The sequence below is a fragment of the Perca fluviatilis genome, chromosome 10, assembly GCF_010015445.1.
Source record: "Perca fluviatilis chromosome 10, GENO_Pfluv_1.0, whole genome shotgun sequence".
Lineage (NCBI taxonomy): Eukaryota > Metazoa > Chordata > Actinopteri > Perciformes > Percidae > Perca > Perca fluviatilis.
This window is the reverse complement of record NC_053121.1, coordinates 24367445-24384256: the sequence shown is the minus strand read 5'-3', so window position 1 is coordinate 24384256 and position 16812 is coordinate 24367445. Positions and strand designations below refer to the sequence as shown.

The 16812-nt window shown below is 43.6% G+C and overlaps 1 long non-coding RNA gene across 2 annotated transcripts in view; it reads left to right on the top strand.

The window, feature by feature from the left end:
• The first annotated feature begins 2944 nt into the window (after nt 1–2944).
• The window catches only part of LOC120566461, an 82334-nt gene continuing 68466 nt past the window's right edge, over nt 2945–16812 (top strand). For both annotated transcript variants that reach the window (XR_005640405.1, XR_005640404.1), the window contains exon 1: nt 2945–3364. This is a non-coding gene — a long non-coding RNA (uncharacterized LOC120566461). The remainder of the gene's footprint in view (nt 3365–16812) is intronic.

Here is a 16812-nt window from a genome sequence, read left to right as displayed (position 1 = left end):
GTCTTCCACGTACATTGTTGGTCAAGGACGGGTCCGTCCAGACAGTAAATCCTGTCTTACTTAAATAACCTCCCCGCCTCGTCCCTCTTAGCCTCTTTGTCTCCATCGCGCCCTCCCTCCCTGGCATGATTATTTCTTATCATGTATTTATTTGTTTAATCCACCCCTCCCCCCACAACACTTGGCGGCCCTCTCCCTATGCACGAGCTGCCTGTCTGGCAGCGAGGCCCCCTCATCCCCCACCTCCTCCTACTTGTCCATATCCAGTCCCCATCCCATCCCCACCCAGCTCCAGGCCAGCCACAATGGGCGGATGTTGCTTCCAGAGCCTCGAAGCTTCATTCTGGGGGAAGAGACCCCCACCTCCTCACTTCATCCTTACATCCCTCCCGCTTGCATGTGGCCACCACTAGCCAGCCTCTATGAACACTATAAATAATGGATGCATTAGCATGCATGAATATCTTTTAAGAAGGGGGGTGGGAGTGCCTTAATTCATTATTAATCCCCTTCAAGAAAAAAATGGGCCGTGGCTCTGGTAGCCCAGCTCTACACCTACTAAACCCTGCTTTTGGGACTTTACTTGTCCACGCCGTACTCCTCTTTCGTCCAAAACTGGTGACCAGCTCCACCCACCCAACTACCCTCTCTCTCTCTCTCCCCTTAATCTCTGCAAAAACACATCTGGAAGGGTGGGGTAATCTGTCTTTTTTTTTCTGGGGGGGGGGGGGTGTTCTAGGCTTTGAACATCTCCAAAAACAGCCTGGCTAAGTGGCTGCTCGTTGATTGGAAAAAGGTGGACACTACTGCTCAGTCAGCTGGTGTGGTTGTACTTCCTTAATATTTCATAGCAGACGCAAAGGGGTGCTCCTTTTTGAAGGTTGGGTAGTCACAGAGCTCCTGACTTTGACTATGCTATCAGTGCCATTTGGTTCAAGAGCAGGGTTTGGCTGTGAAAGGATGGAAGTAGGAGTGGGGGGTGTAAGGTGGAGGGGCTAGGAAAGTGGGCTGACATAACAAATGCGTACAAACCTAGTTAGAGAGCGTTAAGTCATGTATCTGGGTGGGTTGTAGGGAATTATCTGTTATTTTTAAACCTGGAACACTATATTGGTATTGAGGACATAAGATCAAATACATAGGTTAGAGGTTAAGAGCATGTGTTTCAAAGAGATAAATTGCTATACAACAAATAAACAAAGCATGTGGGTTTAAATGTATGTGTTTGTGTGTTTGTCTATGAGCAAGTAGGAAGTGTGTATTTATGAGTGTATCTGTGTGATCCGAAGTGCACTCCCCTCTGCACCACACACCCCTCTTCACCACTAGGTTGCAGTGCCTGCCTCGCAGCCTCTCTTCCTTCTTACCACAGTCCTCTGACTAATCCAACCAATCGTAAACCTTTACAACAGAGCCACATGAGAGTGTCTTCCTATCAAAAAATACTATACTACACTACACACATGCATGTGTACTTGTGTACAGGCTGCATGCACCCGCACAGTCCTACTGAAAATCTGCCCGCCTTACTCACATTAATACAATGTACATAATCCTGTTTGTTTGAATCACCGTGGCATATAAATATAACATATAATCCACAACTAATCAAACACAGCTTCATTTTCCTTGTGTTTTTACATTCTATCAGAATATTGTACAGTACATGAAAAAAGGATGAAATAAAAGTGTATGCTATACCAAGATTTTGTTTTAAAACATTTTTTTTAAATTTTAGCTCAAACAACCACCCCCCCACCCAAAATAAAAACATAAAAAGATGTGGTTGAAAATTAAACAAGTTTTATAACTGACGTCGGTGATAGCCAAAGTATTTTGTGAAAATATTTAGTGGCTTGAATTTTACAATTTTGCCCCAAATACTTTTTTTGCAGAATTGTATCCTTATCGAGGAAACCTTTGAAACCAAATGTCATACCGGCAGTGACTAGCACAACAGGCCAATACCAAGCCTAACCCTGCAGACAGGATATTCACTTTTGAATAAAACAATTTCTCCTCTTTGTAATGTTGCACTTACAGAGGCTGTTGGGTCTCCTGTCAGTGTCCTCTGCACTGCAGTCTGTCAGGCAGGAAGATGGCAGCAGGGGTTGTTTTGTTGACACAGAGAGGACCTGTTTTCTGGAATGTTCTCGGTTGAATGTTTGGATCTTGGGTCTTCGGTATGAGGCTGGGGGCTGGTTGTGAGCTGGAGGCACCACACTGTGCCTCTGAACTTCACTCAACCCTTTAAATTCCTCTTCCTGGGCAGGAAATTGAAATATTGTGCAGTATTGGCATGCTGATGGTCATCTATCATAGGGGCCTGCGAGGGGACGGGGGTAAGAGGAGACCCTCTGTAGATCAGAGATGGGCTGCTGGGCCTGGGTTCAAAGGTAAAGAGGAGAGACCTGGGTGAGGAAAGAGGATAGCGCTCTTAGCAGGAGTTGACACTCAGACGGCTTCCATCACGCATCCAGCAGATCGCCTCAGTGTGCCTATACCTCTCATCAGGCAAGAGCAATCAGTCTTCCCCAGGTAGATTAAAAAAATGCCCATTATGACTCTTCCAGGTTATCTTAATGCGTGTCAAAGAACAAGCAGATTGCTTAAAGCAATGAGTGGCTTGAAACTTAAACGCAGCAGCGAGTAGTAACACACTTCAAATAGGCCATACGCTCCTTTTAAACTGAACAAGAACAGGAGACCCGAATTTAACTATACATCTCATAAAATTCATTCTTTGACTCCAACAGGTGTTCCTAGGACTTTGTGATAAACTATAGCTTTTATAGAGCCTCATGTGCTTGATCGTATTATCACTGGTTGTGATGCAGATGCACAGTCAAAATAAGCTAAAGTGATGATGCCGTCTTCATCATTGCATAACCGTGGCCGTAAATGCGCACAACGTACCAGGAAATGAAACTCGCCGGCGCATCACAGGAGGGGTAGGATGATGTGGATGTGACCGGTTATGTAAAAGTATAGGGCACAGTTGGAATGAGCCAGATGGGATGATGACTGTCATTTTAGAGACTAACGCGCTTCTTGTCTGCGTCTGGAAATTTCGCTTCTGCATGACCTTGTGAACTCGCCTGCCGCGTGACCTCGAACATTCATTCTTACGGCTCCCCTGAACACCCCTCCACATCCTTGTGCTCATTTGTGCAGGCTATTACCCAAGCAGGAAGTGACATCAACGGGTCCAAACTAAAAATATGTCGCAGGACGGACTGTGTAGGATGTCCAGGACCGGTGTTTGTAAAGGAGGATGGCTCGCACCGGCTCCACAAAGTGATGCTCATTGAAGGATGCAGCAGAGCGCCACACAGGCGAGACAGACAGACGCACTGGAGGCTGAGTGAGTCGCCTGCTGACTGAGTGCTTTAATTCCGTCACTTTCATTCATGCAAGTTCAGATATGGTGCCATACCTTGCCCCTCTCTGAATCCGGTGACGCAGTTCATAGCAGAGGCGATAAGACTTGTGCGAGTGAACGAATTGTGTCAGTGTCGCTCTTATGAGACGGGGGTGAGGTGTATGGTGCGATGGAACAGAAAACACTACTGCTTTTACTTGAATGGCAAGTGCAGGAGGGAGGAGTGAAATCCGTGCGGGGCTGGTCTGTGTGCTTTTACGCATTGTTATAATAAACAGACAGACAGTTTAAAGACTGTTTTGTAATGATACCACCACTAAAAGCAAGAGTGTGTGATGAAGTTCACCAAGTTGGATGAGAATCGTGTAGCTTTATAAGCGCCCTTTCAAAACATGAATGGCGTCTATTTTTATCCGTCCAGTGCGTGTGTCGTCCTCACCAGGGAGGCTCTGACAGACCTGCCGTGCGTCCAGACGGGACAGTGCTGCAGTCACGTGCTGTCTGCTATTATCCACCCTCACGCCAGGTACAGCTGTAAAGAGGCAGCACGAGGGAGGGTTATGTTCCACAATTAACGATGAGAAAGATGTTTAGAAAATTGCGTCGGCTATAACTCAAATATAATATTATACCAAAGTGTTACTAGAGTTGAAAAGAAATCATAGATATATCATATAAAATAACAATATAAAAAACAGGCAACAACATCAACACTGATAATCATACTGCACTTAAAAATATTAATTTGTATTTATAAATGTACAACACTAAACTTACACTACACCTCACTGCACAAGTCTAAATAATTCCAGTTTAGATGTCTTATCACAATAAAAGGTTCCAGTCAAAGAAAGATGGACAGATGGACATTATTTTTGAAGATGATGAACAGGCTGCTTCTATCATCTCGCCACCTGCTGTCCTGACTGCCAGGACTTTAGCCTGACATGAGGTGGTCATAGTTAGCCTAACAGATAATAATAAATTATGATAATATACAGACAAATCTTCAACTATATCAATTTTGTCAAATTAATATCACTGCTCCTGGCAGATGTTACCTTTCTCCTTGTAGTCCACAGTTTTAAATAACCTGCTTAAATGTAAAAGTGGAACTTAGGTATATATACCATATATATATATATATATATATATATATTTATATATATTCTCCACATATATATTGTGCTGATGATGTCTTATATAATACAACCATGCTACATGTCAGAGCTGAATAGGGCTAGGTATCTTTAAAAAATGTTCAATACCAGTACTGATACCAATACCATGACTTCACCGGTTCCTGAGCGATAATATATTTTTCAGCTCCTACTCTGTGAGCCCCGTCTTTGTGCGTAACATAAGAGTTTTTCCTGCGTGTCTCTACGACATGTAACGTTGGACAGCCAATCACCAGCGTTATTATATCTTTGTAGAAGCATGCTACATGCTTATTGGCTCACTGACACTGATGAGATTTGCTCTTTAGGTATTGAAATTTGGTATTGAATGACGAGGCATTTTGCGAAAAGGAGGCAATTTGGTCGGTGCCTAAAACGTACCCAGGTACCCAGCCCTAGTGCTGAATTCTGTCTGCAAGACCAGTAACAAATTCATCTCTTTGTGTGTTCTCTGTGTATACAGGACACTTGAAGTAGTTTCCAAAGGCACTTGTGCAAAATTAGCGTGTAGTGGGGCCACGTAACTCTTCTTTCCACCTGGGCCCCTTGGCTTTTCACGCCAATGCATTGTCCTATTGTAAGATGATAGTAAAGCTAAACTGAAGATCCTACACTTAAACCTAAGGCCATTGAAGATCTTTTATTGGCTCTAAGTGAGTCTTCTGCAATGTGAAATAATGCATGAGCTACTGTATACAGTGGTGCTACTACTGTATACGTTTTGGCACATGTGCGCAGCAGCCTATGGGATTTCTGGTGTATATAACTCACGCTGCTGTTGCCTGCCTGTCTGGAGTGATAACTTCATTATTCATGGTTGCGTGTAGACAGCAGTGCTTAATCTCTGAGCTGAATGGGGCAGCCTGTGACTCTGGAAGTAAATGCTTGTGCTCGGTCAGCCTTAACTGGCCCTTGTTGAGGAATGGAGGGGCACCAGTGAGTGGGAGGACTGCTGAGCTGGGCCTCAGGTTGGCAACAGCAGCTAAACGCCCCGTCCCATCGTGGCGTTTGGGGCCAGTTTGAGGTCAGTAGCAATTAACCAGACTGGACCAAGGAGCTGGGCCATATATTCTCTGTGGTGAAAGGGTCTGCGCAGGGGGTCTATTGGCGCTCGACAGGTGCAGTGGGAGGAAGGCGTCAGGAGTTTAGGGAATCGAAACCAGAGATGAGGCCAAACGGCAGCGTCTCTGGCTTCTGGGGTCATATGCTCTCTTTCACCCCTGGAGGCTCCAAAGCACAGTGAGAGCCTCTTCCTTTCCTGACACTATATCTTTGTGAATGTAGGTGCTTTAGTGCATGTGTGCACAGTTATCTTTGTGCATGTACAGGCATGTGTGCTTAAATGTGTGTGTGTGTGTGTGTGTGTGTGTGTGTGTGTGGGGAATGTTTTATGGGTGTGTGACACTGGGGCGAGAAGATCAGGGGGGCATGTTTTGAGTTGCGGTAATCATCTGTCTTACTTTATCTAGCTCACACTTGCACAAAGAACACTTTTTTTTGTTTAAACACACATATGTCCACTAGTATTTTACAGCACTCCATGAGGAGCTTTGATCACTCAGCTGTGAGAGTGGTGTTAAAAACAATGCTGCCATGATGTGTTTTGACATAATTTTGATGCCAAAAGTTGTAGCATTGATTCTGCTGTGCAATTACACTGAAGAATACTCTTGACTATTCTGTACTGTAAACGGGACACACATGACTGGCCGTTGGAGGGAGGAAAAGCAGTGTTGCCGACCATGTAATGTCTTTCTTTCTTGCTTCCTGGCTGTTCTGCTTGAACCCAGTAATCCTGGATACAGCCATTACAAATCCTGCTGTCTTGACTTGAGACCCCAGACAGGAGACAGGCTCTGCAACTTGGTTTCATTTAGCATTCCTCTGGGCTTTATGGGCAGGTGTTTAACATTACTGGCAGGATATTTATTGGCAACTTTAAAGGCAACTTTTTTTGCTTACCTCTCAATTAGGCACATACACATACTATGTGTGTACTGTAGATGCAAGCGCACACGTACATGCATGCAGAAATGCAAAAAAATACACACAGGGATGTTTCATACACGCAACAATCTGAGATTGACAGTATGGCTGCTTAATGGAGCATATTCTCACTCCTTTTCCAACACTGTCACACACTTTATGCCTTTTGAGGCACAGATCCACATCCTTAGAATCTACCCCTGACCCGTGACCATCTCTATCTCCCTGTATGCACCCCCTTCCCCTCCACCCATTATGTCAGGTCAGTGTATGATGTGGGGTAGAAATAGGGTTGGAGGCGTGATGGGATGTGTGGCCTATAATTACAGAAGCTTAGCAGGACCAGTGGCTGTGATGTGGAATTCTCAAATCAAGGTGCAGCCTGAAGACTTAGCCAGCCCCGCTGCTGCCCTCTGCTACTTGATTGCTGGCAGCTGGGTGAGCCATGTCAAGTGGCAGGCTGGGAAATGTGAAATCCCAGATAAAGCACAGAGCCCTAAAAAGCCATGAAGCTCCAGTAATGAGGAAAGTGATGTGGTTTGGGCATGCTTAGGAGGCAGGTAGCAGCTAACGGTAACTCTTTCTGTCTCTCCCTTCTTGGTGTGTCTGTATGTGAGAAAGAGAGGAGAGGTGAAGGTGTTTGTATATGTGACTTTTCAATCCTGGATTTAGAAGGATCCACCAACCTCCAACAATGCAGGACTGGTGGATAGGTCGGCACAGCTCTAGATATACCCAACCTAAATCCTCCGGGGTCACTCTCGGACATAAATCACAACCTACAGTACATCCTGCCTCTGCTTCTCATATTCTCCCAGGGCCAGTTCCTTTGAACATAACGTTAAAACCCCAGAAACTTTCCCTGCTCAAGAGCAGCAGAATCATTCCTGATATTAACGGCGACAGTCCGATTTAGAACGATTCCGGAGCCATTGTAGCAGTTAAACACATTCCTAGTTTTGTGGAGGCCATTATTCCTGCTTCTTAATCACCCCCTTGGCTTTTATAACCTCCCCAAGCCTAGTGTGTGGCTGGGGGGAACCACATGTGGGCAGAGACTAGAAAATAACCGCACTGCCTGGCACTCTTATCTAAGATAAACACCACTAACAACGCACAGGACACCAGCGCATATATCATCTATTTTTTAAGTATTTTAAATGAATCATATTTTTTTTATGTTTAAAAAAAAAATTATCTGTCAATTATTTTCTTGATTAATCGCTTAGTTGTTTAATCTATATGTCTATAGATATATGTCTAAAAATTATGAAAAATGTCAATCAGTGTTTCCCAAAGCCCAAGATGACGTCCTCACGTCTTGTTTTGTTCACAACTAAAATATATTCAGTTTACTGTCATAGAGGAGTGAAGAAACTAGAAAATATTCACAATTTAGAAGCTAGAATCAGAGTATTTTTACTTTTTTCACGGATGTTCTTTGAATCATGTACGTTTTTTTTTTTATTAAACCTAGCTTCCTTGCTAATATTTTGTTTTATTGTCAACAAATGCCATAAAAAGACCTAAGCTAGGCTAAGAAATGTCTTAAAACAGTCAGTAGTTTTCCGGAGAAAACAGGAGAAAACATTTGTAACGCCATGAAATGAACTACTATGACTACCATTTTTAGTCACTGTTCCATTATCTTTCTTGTGACTATTATTTGCCAGTGTTCATCACATCCCCAACCGGCACCGTGAGACACCGCCTACCAAGAGCCTGGGTCTGCCAAGGTTTCTTCCTAAAAGGCAGTTTTTCCTCGCCACTGTCGCACTGAATGCTCGCTCTTGGGGGAATTACTAGAATAGTTGGGGCTTTGTAAATTATAGGATGTGGTTTAGACCTACTCTATCTGTAAAGTGTCTCGATATAACTCTTGTTATGATTTGATACTATAAATAAAATTGAATTGAAACTGAATTGAATTGAATTTAAAATCATTTATTGGGGACTATTGTCAGCTACATATTAATACACACTTGGTGCACTTGTGAGTATTTACAGCAGAAGGATGATGTATCTGGGACTCAAAATAAACTACAGTGTCCATGTTCAGCACAATCATAGAACATAATCCAGTGCAATGGTGTGGCACATTGATGTGTTTTTAAAAGTTTTTGGGCAACAATGGAGGTCTGTGGCACAGCAGAATAAGATACACAGATAATACTTGTTAGTAGGATCAATTCATTATTGTTTTTTAGTCGTTTGATTTGTGGATAATAAGAAAAACATAAAATATCACCTAGCGTTATCCAGTAAGATTTCTGTGATTTTTGTGCTGAAGCCGTGTAAATTTAGTTTGAATTGAGCAGCAGGTACTGAATTCCTCCTATAAAAAAAAAGTCAGCCACCTTTGATAAAACAGTAACCTAAAAGTAACATTAAAGTATATCTTATCTTATTGGTCTGTGGATATTGACGATAAGGGCAAGGCCCCATGCAACAGAGCGGATGGGAGACCCAGAGTGGAAGATGGAGCAAAGTAGACCTCACAGCTTCCCTGTTGTTGTCCATCACTCTCTCCTTACCTGCTCCCAGGTTTACTGAGCTTTAGAGAAGATGGAGAGTTGTGATTAGGCTGCACTGATTATTTTGTTATTGAGCTGTTTTTTTTCATGGTTCTTCCACTTAGCTTCTAGTCCATTTAATACAGCTATCCTCTAGCGTGTATTTGACCGTATGTGTAAAGCGGCTTGTCTTGCTGATGGTTTGGTTATAGTTAACTGAGACACCTGGGTGCTCAGACACCAAGCAGACCCAGTTCACTGTAATGGGTGACACGCTGTCACGCCAGGCTTGATGGCATAATTTAACGAGGTCACAGCCATGCATACTGTTTAGCAGGGTGGGAATGGGGGGGCACATAGAAAGTCATTGCATGTTTACCCTGTGCCTGGTGACCCCCTGCCAGCAGCTACATCAATTATCACCTTTAAGGAATGTGGGACCCTTGTGTTAAATTCCCTTTGGACCCCCCTGTTGGAGGAGGTCAGGAGGTGGGCGCTCTCCCCAGGGGGGCCATACAGTTAGTGGGTGCAGGGTGAGTACTGTGTGTGTTTATGTCTGTGTGGTGGTCCAAGGAGATTCCCTAGATCCTCCATCCTCAGACCTGCAACCAACCACCATGCCTGCAGACCCCCAACGTGGTAAACAAGATTTGCATGGTGTGTTTACAATGTAAATGGGTTTCTAAAGGTCTTAATTTCCACAAGGGACGCACCAGAGGTGGTCTGGGAGCATATACACGAGACCCAGGTTTCATGTATGATTGAGGGTTCTAGAAACATTGCATAGAATCTTTGACTCTCAGATTTCTCCTTTTTAGAAAAGAATTTACTGCCTCAATATTAAATTAAGGATGCCTCAATAAATTAGCCCAACTGCTGGCACACTTTGAAGACCTCAGCATTTGTGATTTTAATGTGTTTGTTTGTCTCAAGCTGTTTTTAGTACACAAGTGTAAATCACAACTTTACAAGTCAGTGTAGCGCACCGTAGAGGGTGGCGGGTAATGTGCATGTGTGTGAGTGCGAGAGAGTGAAAAAGAAAAAGAGAGAGAGGTTTAGACATAGATATTATGTCTGATGCTCTTTGCTTCAGAAGGTGAATTAGATGGGAACATATGACATGTTAGGATGCAGCTATGTAGGCATTCCCAGACACATAAATCTCTTTTCCTCCTCTATCTTCTTGTGCTCCATATCAAATGCCTTCGTGAGTGTGAAGAAAGTCGTTGGGAAAAAGTATCATATGTGCTGTAGGGAGTGAAGGTACCATGGAAATCGATTGTGAATGGAATCACTTTTTTCGGACCATGATTGATGCTCTGAGCTTATGCATTTTAATCTTATCTTTTACAGGCTCTCTATCACGGTTGTCTGCAGGATGTGGTGTTCTCTGCTATCAGCAGTTACCTCAGCAGCTGTGTATAATATCAAAATCACAAGCGTGTCTACTTTAGATGACGGTGTTGACATAATATATTGGTACAGTACAGTTTCTTGTGTGATGTATTACTAAAGTTGCAGTATATTTGCAGTTTCTGTGTTTTAATAGCTTCAAAGTCAGCGGGGAAAGTAATTGTCTGTCTGAAATGTCTCGTTGATTTTAACCTTACCCCAGGACCAGCAACTGTGCTCTGTCCTGAGTCGTTTGCTTTAAGCTGTGCATTGATTAACTCCTCCTTGAAGGCAGCCACCCTTGAAATGTGAGGGCCTTTACACGTTGTGACAAACCAAAGTATCCCTGCAGTGTCATCAGATCACCTCGCCACTTCCAATTAGCGGTCATCTCAGACCCTTTTTTCTCCATGTTGACGGGACAGAAAAGCTGCAGCAGGACAGAGCAGCAGCGTAGCCCTGTCCCAAAGAGTCAACACTCTCATCATTTATTTATCCACACGCAGGCAGACAAAACAACACACGCCCATCCTGTACCAGGACCAACAGCTGCCAGCTAGAAGAGGGTATAGCAAGGTTGGGGTGGGGCGGGTTAAGGTGGAACAAGGGAGGCCAACACACACTCTCACACACAAGGCACAATCAGCACATCATCTGCACAGTCTTGTCAGTGATTGAACTTCTTCAGTGTTGTCATGGCGACGTAATTTTCTTCTCCAGAGGAGCTGTTCTTCTGTTTCAAATTGCACTGTAAGGCTGGTGGTGGTTGTAAGTAAAGGGAGGAGGGCAGGGTGCTCTTGAATGCACTCTGATAAGGAATTCTTTGTGCAGAAGGCTATGATGTACTGAACTTGAGAAAGCCTTTTGATCTCAGTTTGTATGCTAATGAATCTGGTCTTATGTATGCATTGCTTTGCCTTTGTTTATTTAGATATGTGGAGCCTTTATCCTTCAGACATTATTTTATCATTTGCATTACTCTCATTCCAAAGAGAATTGCAGTTACAGGGTTTCTTTTTGCCTATGTTGTGTGTGCAGGGGCACACACAGCCAAACTCCTAACTGTAGTTTTTTTGCTTGTTTGATAGCCTGACTGTAAGTAAGCCCCTCCGGTTGTGCAGACTTTTGTCTCCCTCAGCAACACACTCATTCACACGTGCATTCGCATGACTACACAAATGCACAAACAGGACTTTAGCCTTGACTGGCTCACGCACACAAAACACACTTGCTTACTCACTGAGGAATTATTGTGGTAGTAAAACTAGAGAGGAAGAGTGAAAGAGACAACAAGAGAGGAAGAGGGACTGAGACGGGGAAGCAGAGGGAGGGAAAAGGAGAGCGATTGCCCCAACAGAAGTATTTTATCCCCAAGCGTTTTTTAAACGCTGCCATGTCCGTGACTCAGTCATGAGGACAAGCCATTGTTCTCTCCTGTGGCTTCTGTAGGAAGGCCGATGTAAGACATGAAAGTTGCAGTAGTTACTCATTTCAATTGAAAACATGCATTTGTATATGCAAAGTCTATTCTACACATACCATTTGCACTAATACGAATAAAATGAGAGGTTTGTTGTGTTGCAGTGTGCAATGTCACTGTTTTTACTTTGAGTGGCTCAGCAGCGTACTCATGTTGTCCTTTGAAGGATGTGACAGACGTGTTCTGGAGTGTGTTGTTCTGCTGCTCTCACTTTTTTCTCTATCCCTGTATGTACTTCCTCTACTCTGGCTGTGTGTATGTGTGTGTGTCTGTGTGCCTTCTCTGGTCCGGTGCTTTGGCACAAAAAGGAAGGCCAGGCCGCCCCATTCTTTGTTTTGCTTCTTGTAGGAAACTAGCAGCAAATTGTGGCTCAATGAGGCGTTGCTGTTTTGTATAGTCCGATAAAGTGCAAACGAAACCGTCTGGGCTGCACTGGCCTGCTGCAGTGTTTTCTATTGTAGTTGTGAATGTAGGTCTGTGTAATGCTTGGTTAGTGTTGAACATTAGGTGATGGGGGGGCTGCTGGGGGTAGGGACCATTCACACAGTTTTAAGATGTCACCCAGTGTTTGGAGCTGCTGTCCACTGTGTTTAATTGTGATGTGGGATGATTAGAGCTCTGCTTAAGACTGGAGGAGAGTTTTCTGTCTGGCTTGCTTTCAAAGGTTTTAAAATCCCAATATTGTAGAGCTCTCAGACAGCGCCAACATGACACACTTGTCAAAGTGATCAGAGCAGGGCATATGTGTGTGGGTGTATTGATGTTCATGCGGGAAATAGACCAGTTTTTATTTCAATGCATTCATCCAACACCTGCAGGAACCACTTTCGTTGGAAATCAAAAGGGTGACTCACTTAATATGCAATAATTTCATGAAGATTTTGTACTCATCGCCAAGATGGAAGCAAACAGCTACTTGAACGTGACCTTAAGGGTTTTTTTTTTGAAAAAAAAAAAAAAAATTAAAAAAAAAATTTAAAAAAAAAAATAAAAAAATTTTTTTTATTTTTAAGTATAATGCTGTGTATTGGATTACACATTAATGCATACTTCTACTTAAACTTATTTCATTTTGTTTGTTGTTCAATGGCTTGATTTAACATTTTTCAACACCACTGGGATCAAGTTCATTGAGTTAAGCAAAACAACCACATGGCTTGGGAGATAGACAAAGAAGGAGGTTCTTGGGTGTGCCATGGCCCTTGTCTAAAGCGGTTATGGGGCCCACATGGGCGTTCTGCTCTCCAGAGGCTGTTGGGGTAATTATCTGCCAGGGTGCACGTGTGGGAGTGTGTGTCAGAGTGGCCGTGTCCCTGTGCTCATGTTCGTAAGGTGTGCATGAGATTATAGGGCTGGATTTTTCTGAGCATCCCATCCTGCGTCCTGATGCTGTGGCCCCAAACAGGATGAAATGCATATGCACTCAACTCTATATACTTCTTCACGCTTGTGTGATCTATATGTGCCCACCAAACACACAGAGACATACACACACATTCACTCTTTAAGTCCATCTTTTCCTTACACCCCAGAGTTGAGAGAGGGGATCTGGGAGTTTAAGAGGAGGAGCGTGGCTGGGGGATGAAGCTGAGGAGCCACGATGGGGCCCAACGGCACAAAGCCCCATTCCCTGCTCCTCCATGTGGAAAATGGCAGGAGAGCAAGAGGAGGAGGGGAAGGGGGCAAAAAAAGTGGAGGAAAGAGGAGGAGGGAGTGACAATTAGTGGGATCTGCTAATCACCAGGGCAACACTCATTTAATTGACATGTGAAATTTGAATTTGTCTGACAAGTCGATAGGCACTAAGATAATGGACCAGTCGTCTAAGGTCTGCTTGATGGAAGCCAAGGAGGGGAAGCGACAGCTGAGTGCTGAGGCCAAGCTCTTTGTTACAAGTAGCAGTGTTGTTGGGCGAGAAGGTTGTCCACAAGGAGATTATAACCCATTATGCCTTTGACCTTTTTGGATAAGTAACTCCACGGCTGCCCGTAAACACAACACACAGCAGATACACACCATAGCAAGGGTTTTGTGTGTGTGTGTTGTTTTCAGCAGAAGGCAGAGTAAGTAAACAAGTATTTTTATACCACAATAAATCTGACCCTGATAATCCTAATGGCTTGGAAGAGAAAAAACACAAAAGGGGAATGAAACTCTAGTCTGTCCATTCCTGCTTTACCAGAAATCAATAAGCTATTTGAGGTCATCAGAAAGCAGCATCACTCCAGCTGCTACGGAAGGGGAAAACATACAAACTTCCACTGCCGTCTCAAGAAGTGACTTAAAAAAGGCACTAATCTTTACTAACAGCTCATTTAAAGGATATTACAAAAAACATTTTTGGAAATAATCTTAAGCAATATGGCACTGTGGTTTGGCACTGATGTTCAGGCCACCACTTTGCTTAAACTACAGCTCAAGAGCCAAAGAAGGAAAGGTGCAAGCCATTCCCATTTCAATATTTCAAATCTATTTCAAGTGACAGAACAGCAGAAGGAATACAATATTTTTTAAGAAAAGGCCCTTTAAATTATGACCCTCATCCTACTTCAGGAAATACCAATTCATAAATCAATCAACTCACAACAGCGATTCATCAGTTTCTCAGTAGATATACCTGATAAGTTAATAGCCACCAAATCACATAAAAAAATGTTTTTAAAAAGTGTCATCAGAACAAAAACTTTTTAAAAACTAGTATTTTCTCAAAACACATCACAACCCCCCCTCCACCTATACCACGGTCGGTGCATTCCCCTAGGAACACCTCCATAAAAGGAGTCCAAATAGGCTGGACCTGGTTTGGCACTTCCTGGTTCTGAAAGAGCATGTTCAAGTCCTGCCTAAAGGAGAGGTAAGAAAATCTATCCCAGATTTGTGGGATGTTTCCTGTTTAAGAAACAAATGTGCAAACATGTCCACAACAAACAAGGCTAACACTATTGTCAGGAAGCCTCAAACAGTCACAGTCAATACCCATTAGCAAATAGCACACTGCTAGCTGTGGTCACCATTCATACTGGTAATAGCCCCAAGACACCCATACACTCAGTTATCTTTTAAACAATCAGATTAGCCAAATCTATTTGGAAGACTGAACAAAGTTAAAACTGTCCACCCCAGTTTACAGACCCACTTCCCAGTTCAACAGCAAAACACGGCTTCCTGTGCAATATAGCAAAATTTTGTGAGTGATGTGAAGTGTTTTAAATGGGCTTGCTAAACTGTAGTCTTGATTACAACCAGTCTGATCATTCTTGCCCTGTAAAACTGTTGTAGCAAAGTTGTTTTATTTGCAAATCTCAGTAATTACGTTGATAAATCCAAAGTTACCCTAAAGCCCCTGACACACCAACCCGATAATCGGCCGTCGGACACTCTGGCGATGTCGGTGACTCGAGTCTGTTTGGTGTGTTCCTTGTTTCATCCGTTTTAGGGGCCGTCGGCCTTCATTTTGGCCAACTTGACTTGCTGGGTCGGAGGGTGGGCAGTCGGACTCACGAAAATAACGAGCGGATTGAGTGACGAACGCCTCTCAAAATCTGACGAAAATCTTTTAAACTGACCTTTGTCGATCTGAAATGAAGACAGATTCAGCAACTGTATGGCATATTTCTTGCTTACAATGTTTTCAGAAATACATTTCAGTGAACTATTTTCGTAAAATAAGAGATCGTATTTCAAACAAGCCGCCATTACTATAGGCTGGAGAAGCCAGACCCACGTGACGCGTTCATCATTTCCGGTTTTCATTTTTTGTATTACGTCTCGCACACGCACAGAGCGTACGCTCAAGACGGCGTCGCTTCGGTGTGTTCCAAGGCACTTTTTGGACCTAGGGGAGCAGACTAATCAGTCCGACTGCCTTTTCTGCCAATGGTCCACGTCGGGTTGGTGTGTCAGGGGCTTAACTGATATAAAGGACGACCAAAGCCATGCAAATAAGACCCAAGCTGTAAAATAATCCCTTTAAGGTGAAACTAACTATCATTGTTGTTTGTCTTTAACCCTAACAGACACAGTTTTTCTCCCTGCGGCACGTATAGTTCTGGGTAGCACTGAACCGGCCCTCTGTACCACAGATGAGTCCTTTCCGCCATGTAAACCGACCACATCTTGGGCAAATGATTCCAGTTTTCCACATTTCGTCATGGACACGCTTAATCAACCCCACAAACACTGCTCATTTTGCCTATTCTATAACATACATCTCTTCATGTTTGATTTGGGACATTTGAATGACCTCCACATCACTACAGCGTACTTCCCAAATGTACTTCTGTGTTTTTGATCTATCACTCTGCTAACACAGTTCCATTGTCAGAGGTGACTTTGTAGAAGTGGCAGACAGTCAGAGGAGACTCAGGATACTTCCAAGTCTTTTCAGCCAGTGTAATCCTCTTCCTTTATCTCTCTGGCTGATCTGGGCCAAAGCTCTCTGTGTGAGAATGATTCAATGACTGCCTGCTTTTTTCTTTTGCTCTCAGTAACGTTTTCTCTCCCTTGCTCACTGTCTCTCTCTTGTTCTCTAATTCTCACTTGGATGTGTATTTTTCTGCCATCTTGCAAAGTGACCTGTGCTCTTTCAGTGTTCAGCTCCTCTCTATTTTGCGTGTGGGCAACAATGATTTCTGATATGATTCTCCTGTTTTATGATAGAAGATCATCTCTTTCTCACTCACACACACACACACACAGACTCCACCTTGCAGGCAACTTGGATTATGTCCAAGAATCACAGCTGGATTGATGTGTGTGCATGTGTGTTCACTGTAGATATGCGTGTGTTTCCGCGGGGGGTTGGGGGGTGGGCTGCATCTGGGGCATCTGATTGGCCCCGCTGGCATGGGAGCCAGGCCAGATCCTGATTGGATACAT